The following is a 9234-nucleotide window of genomic DNA, read 5'->3' as shown; positions in this document are numbered from 1 at the left end:
CTACTAAAGGTGGTGGTAGCAATAGTGGAGATAACTCAAAATAGCAGTGGGGGTGTGCCAAGATGGATGAGACTACTCTCAGAGATGGGATTGAAAGGGTGGGCTGTCTATTCTGAGATGTAGCTGCCTCCAGGCTCTATCTATTGTCCCAAGGTGGAGGCTACTGCATGGGGAGGGCTATGGTGATGGCTGCAGTATTCCAAGATTGTGGTGGGGTAAGCCTGTGTTTGGCATGGGTGTGCCAGTGAGTATGGGAAGTCCTGGATTGGGGCCTGGGTTCCAGTGTGGGTCTGCCTGTCAGCTAGCTGGTACTGGGACTAACCTTGGCCTTGGCTCCCACAGGTCAGTGGGCAGTTCTTGGCCTGGGGCTGGGGTCTGGTGTGAGTCTGCTGGTCAGGGGGTATTTTGGGGCTGGAGACTTGGCTTTGGCCCCTTTGCAGGTTGACAGGGTGGTCCTAAGCCTAAACTTCTACTTCTTGATCTATGAAATGACAATAACATGGCCCTTAAAGAGTTCCTGGAAACACAAAATGGACTGATGTAAACAAAATTCTTTGGGAAAATGTAAAGTACTGAATAAATATAAGGAGCATTAGTAAAAAGTTATTCTCAGAGAAGCATTGTATAGATAATTAACATGTTTACAATTACATGACCTCCTGGACTCCAAGAGATTGGAAGTTTTGAGGTACCAAATGCAGGTCAACAAGGGACCTAGGTTCCACACCTAATATTAGTACTCATTTGTCATGAGACTTGCCAGAATTCATGAGCCCTTTTGTACCTTAGTATCATTATCTGTACAACGGGGCCCTTTTAAGTTCCCTGAGGTTTCTTTCTGTTTTCTAACATTTTATGATTCTATGACAGAGGAATATTAATGAGACAACTGGAACAGAATGCAAAAATGAAAGACCAGATTTGGGGAAAGTTTAAGAAAAAAAAGATCAGAGTATAATTAGTTAATTCTTGTGCTGAACTTATAGGTTTTGCCTGCACTGCAGTTATTACTTCAACAAGCAGTTTCTCTCAGTTGTAACCTCACTCCACAATACAGGACTCCTCATGGAACCCAGCAGATACCCATGTGCAACCTAAAAGTGCAAGAAAGTTAAAATCCCATAGGGAAAATATTCAGTGATAAAGCTGAATGATAAGATCAAATGACAAAACTCTCCTCTTCCATCCCTTGGGTGGGCAGATGTAAGGCAATTTTATGAGGCTTCTCAGAGGGATATGGTGGGATCAAGCTCAGTTTCTCACCATGATGACCACCTCAGCAATACATTTCTTATTAGTTTTTCTTCTGCCTTATTTCATGCTTCCTAAGCCACCATTCTTCTTTCTTGAAATCACTTCCCAGAATCAACAACCTGGACATAAGCCCTTACCTTGAACTATATTTTGCTCATGGATTATGAACTAAGAAATAAGTGGCCCTGGAAAGGAGACCATCAGGATTATATTTTGGATCTGAATTATTCACCAAATACTTGAAATTAAAGATCCCACAATCATAGGAATAGAGGAAGAGCTAATAACCTCTGGCATGCTACACTTCCACAATTATTGAAGTTATCTTTAGGAGTTAGTTGGAATGAAATAAAAGACATAAAAATTTCAGGGAAGCATTTAGAGGGGCCTGTTCCCTGAATCCTTAGGGAAGACTGTAAGAGAGAGGTTCCATAAAAGGCATAATGAGAGTGTTAAAGATCTTCTACATATCAATGTCAAAGGCCTGATTTTTTTTAAAAAATGGCAGTCCAAGACCTGAGAGGGAAGCATTTTGTGCCATACTTTTAAACCATCAGGCTACATTAGGGAAAAAAAAATCTATTGACATCAAAACATTCATGTTTTAGGATTTAATATTTTAGCAAAGAAACCTAAAACCAGTCTTAATATGCTGCCAGGATGACACCTTGAATTTGGGCTACAATATAGAGATATCAGAAGGACATTTGCAGAGGATTGAAGAAGGAGTCAGAAACTCAGAAAGAGGAAATAACTGGAGGGATTTTTTTTTTTTTAATATGTGAGACCAGAGAATCTACTACCTATGAGTCTGCCACCTTAGTAAAATTTAGGATACCAAATGTCTGGGGTGATACCTGTGATGAGAATCAATCAGGGTCAAGTTCCATTTCCCCAGATATTAAAGACTGAATACCCAAGACACACTGAGGCAAGCATAGAAAGCAAGTTTTATTTAAGGGATAGAACAGAGATAGACTTCTCTGCAGAGAAGGTGTGCCAGGGCTGGGTATCCAAGGAAGTAGGGGTGCCCTGACCCTTTTATACTTTTTAGATTTTCTTTGTTCTCATGCTTCCTCCTCCTCCCATCCTGCATACAAGATTAGTGGCCAAAAGGTGGGCCAAATTTGGAGTGATGGTGGACTAGGGAGTGGCCCAGGAAGCATTCATTCATTAACAACTCCTTGTATGGAGGAATAATCCCTGGAGGCAGATTGCCTAGGCAACAGGTGGAGGAGGAGGAAACTGTCCATAAGGTATTAACATTTTCTTTCATTCTGAATCAACCCCCATCTTTCTGATCTAATCATTTATCAGCTACACTGACTGACTTTTTGTCCTCCAGCCTAACCAGGATATCCCCAAACTCTAAGTTCACCCTTTAAGATAAAAGATAAGTTGTGGTATCTGATCTCCCTAATATAAAAATAGAGGCACAGCATGTATAATCCTCTTTAAATTTCACAAACAGTACACACTGTATGTGGGAATCCTTCTCAAACCCATTTATAGTGATCTAGTAAGTTACCAGTTTGAATTTCAAAGCAAGAAAACCATTACAGTAATTCCAAATTCCAGAGCAAACTTTCCTGACCCATAGGCTATAGGTGACAGCATCTAATGGTCTACAGGTATTTGTGATGGGTTCTGATTCTAAATGTTCTGAATCTAACCAGTTCCAACAGGAGAGTTATGATCCAGACAGCTAGGGTCACTTTGAAAATTAGATTTTGGCTTTCTGTTACCCTTAGTTAAAGCATAACACCTTAACCATGGGCCACGGGGAAATATGCCAGGAAAGTTGCCTATCCTGAACTGAATATTATCACAATTATTAAGTCACAAATGTGGGTGAATAACGCACTTTTTCATTGTGTAATGGATCATGCATGAACATGTTCAGAGGGTGCAAGGAAACTATGAGCATGTGACTCAGAATCCATTTCTTCTGCCTCTGTTGCACTGATGTCTTTTCCCTACTAATACTTAAAGCCTCATGGGGTATTGCCCATCCCAAATATCAGAAAATAAAAAAATGTGAACCTCTTTCGCCAATGATCCTGTAGGTTGATGGTAAATGCATATGGGCCACTGAGATGGAGGTGAAAAGAAATCTTCCCAAACTCTTCTACTGTGGCACTGAGTGAGTCACTGGCACAGAGGCCCTTCCCTTAGCGTAAGTTTTATCCTAGTGTTGCTTCAGTAACAGCAGCACATGGAAGAATCCTGACACCACCTTGACTCTGCTACTCTAAAAGCCATGTGCTTTATGCTCTGGGGCTTTAATGACTCCACAGTATGGGACACTTGTGGGAACCACTAGGTACTCACACAAGAGCAGGCCAGCTGGGCAAGATGATCCTCATGTTATCTTAGTGACTCTCTCTCAGGAGGCGGAGGCAAGAGAATAGCAAATTCAAGGTCAGTTTGGGCAACTTAGCGAGAACCCCAGCAATTTAGTGAGAACTTGTCAAAATAAAATACAATAAAATGGACTGGGGAGGTAGCTCAGTGGTAAAGTGCCCTTGGATTCAATTCCAAGTACTAAAAAAAAAAAAAAAAAAGCAGGCTGCAAATAAAAGAGAGATAATGTTCTAGTAGCAAGCCTTTTGTTAACTTCTTAAGAAATTTGAAAAAAAGAAAAGGTAACTCTAGATTAGCAAATTATCAACTCAAGTCATGCTGTGTGGGTCAGAAAGCCTTCCTTGGTGTTCAAAGACACCCACCAAGTATTAATGTGAGCACAGCTTGGAAGTTCAAGAAAGTACCACCCCCTATTCCTGTGAAATCACTTCCCAGAACAAACTACCTGCATGACCTGCATGCAATCGCCTCACTCATGTTCTGTTCTGATGAGAAAACTAGACAAAGCCTAGAAATGAAAGAATAGTAAGAAAGGTAATAATAATAGGGAGCAAAGTTCCTTAACTAGAGCTGGCTCTGTAATATGGTAACTTACACATGTATAGATTCAACACAGGAAAATCATTGAACCCAGCGATCATTGTCTCTTGCTGATCTCTTGCACCTTAGCCAAGAGATTTGCATAGAAGAAGAAATTGCTCACAGATTTGAAGATGGACTGTGCTTAGTAAAAAATTCAGATGCAGGGGTCTGTTTCACTGTTTTTCCAATGTGATGAAGTCATTAGAAATGTCATTTAATAAAATATACTTATTGATAATAACTACCATTTCATGCCAGGAACCATGCCAAGCAATATGTGGGGTGTGTGTGTGTGTGTGTGTGTATGTACATATATGAGTTGAATCACTCTTAAACTTTGTGGCTATCCTCTGAGACAAGTGTCATTATCCTTCTTTTACATGTGGAAAGTGTGAGAGCATCATGATATTCACAAAGCACACATAATAAGTGACAGAGAGGATTTGAAACTAAATAAATCATTGTATCATATAGCTAGCTGCCTTTTGAAGCATGTATTTATTTATTTATTTATTTATTTATTTATTTATTTATTTATTTGAAATTAGGCATTGAACTAAACCATGGGAATTATTAGAAAGGATCAGGAAAAAGTTTACTAACCTGCCTGGGTTTTGACTAAAGGACCTAACTCAATTGACATAACTAAAAATTAATTTCTTACAGGAGATCAGAGTGTCACTAATCACTTATCCTGTCATTCAAAACTACTTTATATGCTTAACTGTATGCAAAGTATTGCTTCAGGTATTGAAGAAAAATAAGACAAAACTTATGAAACTTCAGCACTTTTAAAAATTAAAATGTAAATGCTGCCTCTAGAACTTGCCTGGACTGCAGCAGATGCTGAATACATATGGACTGAAAAGGTTAATATTTCAGGATCAGTTGTTCTGCCTTCCATTGTATTTTACTGTATCTGCACATAAGCATTTCATTTTCAACTACACTTTACATTTATGGAAGGAGATACAGAGATCTTGAAGAATGGTTGTTTAATACATCACAAATACTGTGTCATGACAGCATGTCATATTGTTATGATTTACCCAGAATTCTATGACTTGTCCATTTTTTAATTGGTTTTCCGTGTTCCTCTTGACATTCCTTGTATATTCCAGAAACCGATCTATTGGAGTATTTTACATTGTAACTATCTTCTTCATTTGTCACCCTTCCTTAAGTGGACATCTTCAGTTGTGATGTAGCTAAATTTCTCAATTTACTCATTAACATTGTGCATTTGTTCTTGAAGCCCTGTCCTTCTTCAGAGCCGCAGCCATTCCCCTCATAATTTTTTGTTTGGATTTCCAGTTTATGCTTCACATTTAGTTCTGTCAAATCTCTGTTTATTTGAACCATTGGTCGAGTTATAAACCAGTTTTATTGGGGCTAGGGATATAGCTCAGTTGGTAGAGTGCTTGCCTCACATGCACATGGCTCTGGGTTCAATCCCCAGTGCCACCAAAGAAGATTCATTTCAATAAACCAAATTTATATATAAATTGTTTCTGACCTTTCATTTTGGTTTCACTGGGCTTTAAAACTTTGAACTCTGGAGAAGTAAAGTTTGCCTTGCTAAAGTAAAAATAAAAAATAATAAAAAAAACTTTGACTTGGTAGTATATATTAATATATAGGAGAAAAAGCCTTACTCTTTCATTTTTAAAGAACTTTTCTGAAATTTTTGAGATCTCATTCAATAAACATTCAGTTTGCCAATATCCTATAAAAATTTTTATGTAATTTTGGTTCAGTTTGGATCGGATATATATGTTACTTTAAGTGAAATCAACATATTTATATTATTATTCATTCTATCTATGAACATGGCTCAGTATTTTGGTCCAGGGTGTTCTTTCGTACCACTTAATATACATTTATTTCCTTTTAGTCCATAAGCATCTTATGCATTCTTTATTAGATAGATAGATAGATATTCCCCAGTTTTATAGTTATTTTTACTGAGTCTCATTTCCTGTTTGGTATTCTAGTTGACTGTTTTGAGATAAAGAAAAGTACTAAGCTTTAGTAAACTGATTTCATATGCAACAATTTTATTTTTCATGTTTGTGGGGTTTTGTAATAAATATCAGTTGACCTTTATTAAATAGTTTTTCTGCCTCAGTTTAGATAATCAAAAAATATTTCTTTTTTGATCATTAATATAGTAAATTATTGTTTTAGTCAGCTTTTTCACTGCTGTGATTAAAAGACCCAACTAGAATAATTGTAGAGGAGGAAAAGTTTATTTGGGCGCTCACAGTTTCAGAGGTCTCAGTCCATAGACCACCAGCTTCATTCCTTGGGGCTTGAAATGAGGCAGAACATCATGGCAAAGAATGTGGAGGAGGCAAACAGCTCAGATGATAATAAGGAAGCAGAGAGAGATACTCCACTCACCAGATACAAAATATATACCCCATAGGCACCAATATCCCAAATCTTCCAGCCATACCCTACCTGCTTTTAATTACCACTTGAGTTAATGAAAGTTTATTAGTATACTTGCATTAATGTTCAAAACTAAATTTCTTTACATTTTATTTTTATTTTATTTGTATTCTGATTTGTTATATATGACAGCAGAATGTATGAGAATTCACATTACACATATAGAGCACAATTTTTCATATCTCTGGTTGTACATAAAGTATATTCCCACCATTCATGTCTTCATACATGTACTTAGGGTAATGATGTCCATCTCATTCCACCATCTTTCTTACCCCCATGCTCCCTCCCTTCCCCTGCCACCCCTTTCCCCTCTCTAGAGTTCCTCTAATCCTCCCATGCTTCCCCTCCCAACCCCACTATTTCCCACTTGAGGGCAGCTTAGATTCACAGCAAATACAGCCCAGGGTAATTGCGACTATGTTTAATAGGTCCCCTGATCCTACTTCTCTGTACTAGTGTAGGAATCCAGTTTTTCTTTTTTATTTTATTTTATTTATTTTTTAAAAAAATAAATGACAGCAGAATGCATTACAATTTTTATTACACATATACAGCACAATTTTTCATATCTCTGGTTGTATGTAAAGTATATTGACACCAATTTGTGTCTTCATACATGTACTTTGGATAATGATATCTATCATGTTCCACCATCCTTGCAAACCCCCTTCCCCCTTCCTTTCCCTCTCACCCCTCTACCCTATCTAGAATTCATCTATTATTTTTTCTCTTATTGATCCAATTGGAGAATCAACTTTACTAACTTGATAACAGTTGATTAGGTTTACCTTGTTTTTTTTTTCTTGTAACAAAACAATTTTTAAAGAAAGGAGTATTGTTCTCCTTGAACATTTGGTAGAATTCACCTATAGAACTTCCTGAATCTTTTATTTGAAAGGGTAAGGTTTTGATTGAGTTTGAATTCAATAATAATTTTAAAGGTATTCCCATTACTTTTTGTACCACCTGCAGGGCAGACTTTAGTTTTATTCCTACAAATTTAATTAAAGTTATCTAGATTTTAAAATATCATTGTTTATAGCCGTTCAACTCCTTTGTAAGTTTATGTTAAAATTCTATCTTTATATCTTATTTTATTATTTTTTATTTCTATCTTTTTTATCCAGATCAGTTTTTACAGAGATTGGTCAATCTTACTGATTTTACAAAGAATGCATTTTTTAGTTGATTTCTGTATTTTTCATTTCATTATGAATTTTATTGTGTTATTATTACTTACCTTATATCCTATAAGTTTATTATGTTGCCCTTCTACCTGGAGTTGTATCTGATACATAGTTAAGATAAAAAATATTAGCTATTATTGTTAATATAGTTGAATTAAAATTATGATGCAATGAATATATTCAGTTGATTGATAAAGGATAAAATTACTTCCTGGCATTTATGTGGTAGAAGGACCCACTTCCAATTGAATACCTCTCATGGTTTTTGCCTTGTTTCTGTAAGAGGTGAAAACCCAAACAGAACAAGAATACATTAAATGCTTTAAGACTTGCTTCAATAGGGTGCAATTTCCCTAAAAATTTCTCCATATGGCAGGAAATAAAGTTAAATACACCATGTAAGCCCTGGAAAGATAGAGAGGGAATTAACACACACCTTCTAAGTTTTAGAATTGAATAGTTATAGAATCAGAAACTTGGGCTTTAGAAACATCAATATTCTTGAATTTTTAAAAGTTTTCTGTAGTTATTTTATTTTTCTTTATTACCAGAAGGTTTTGCCTATTTTGTTAATTTTTTTAAAAAAAATAGTGTCCTTATGTGATCTGAAGTGTAAACAAGGCAGTATCGTTTCCCCAAGGGCCAGGAGGCTCATGGAGGTGAAGGTCCCCAAAAGGAAGGCCAACTTCAGGGTAAACAAGGGGCATGTTTGCCCCTCCTAAGCATTCTGTGTAAGGTCACACAGAGACCTCTCCAGAGAGATGTAAAGCCTTGGAGATGTCTGTAACAGTTTGTGGAAAGAAAACCAACCTCTTAAAACAGCATTATAATCAAATATCTATCTTAATCACTAAAGCCAAATATAGTCAATATTCCATCACCCAGGAATGCAAGACCTTATGGTTTCTCTATATTATCCTAAAATAATATGTTATCTTGAGTAAATATCATCTTCCAAATCTATTCACTAATTTCTGTTTTACCACTGACATTAATATCATTAGTCTGTGTCAGTGATGCAGATAAATAAGGAAGAGAACAATGTTAATTAATCTTGGATTATCCTCCACAGTTATCGCCAGTTCTCCCCGACAGCTGCTTACACTTAAACATTTGTCCTTCTCCCTTGAAGGATGCTCTTGCCTCAGGATCCCTTTACTTCTTCTTTACTGAGCCCTTGTCACATTACCTCATTTCCTATTCAGCTTAAACTTCATAATCCATCGTTTAAACCCCTTTATTGCTGATATCTGCAAATCTCTTTCTCCATTTTCCTTCAGGGAGAGTAACAACTAACGGAGCCCTGGGATCAGATGAACCCCACGATTCACCTTTTCAAACAGGACTGCTGAATGCCCCTGGTGGATCACTCGTTCATGCAAGATGCTGT

At 36.9% G+C, this 9234-nt stretch overlaps 1 non-coding gene across 1 annotated transcript; it reads left to right on the top strand.

The window, feature by feature from the left end:
• The first annotated feature begins 5595 nt into the window (after window positions 1-5595).
• On the top strand, window positions 5596-5667 carry Trnav-cac (transfer RNA valine (anticodon CAC)). The gene has a single exon. It is a non-coding gene; the product is annotated as a tRNA-Val (tRNA).
• The last annotated feature ends 3567 nt before the right edge of the window (window positions 5668-9234 follow it).

The sequence above is a fragment of the Marmota monax genome, unplaced genomic scaffold, assembly GCF_021218885.2.
Source record: "Marmota monax isolate L192 unplaced genomic scaffold, Marmota_monax_Labrador192_F-V1.1 WCK01_AAM20220418_F8-fsc00002, whole genome shotgun sequence".
NCBI lineage: Eukaryota > Metazoa > Chordata > Mammalia > Rodentia > Sciuridae > Marmota > Marmota monax.
The sequence above is the reverse complement of the archived record's forward strand: the minus strand, read 5'-3'. Positions and strand labels throughout refer to the sequence as shown.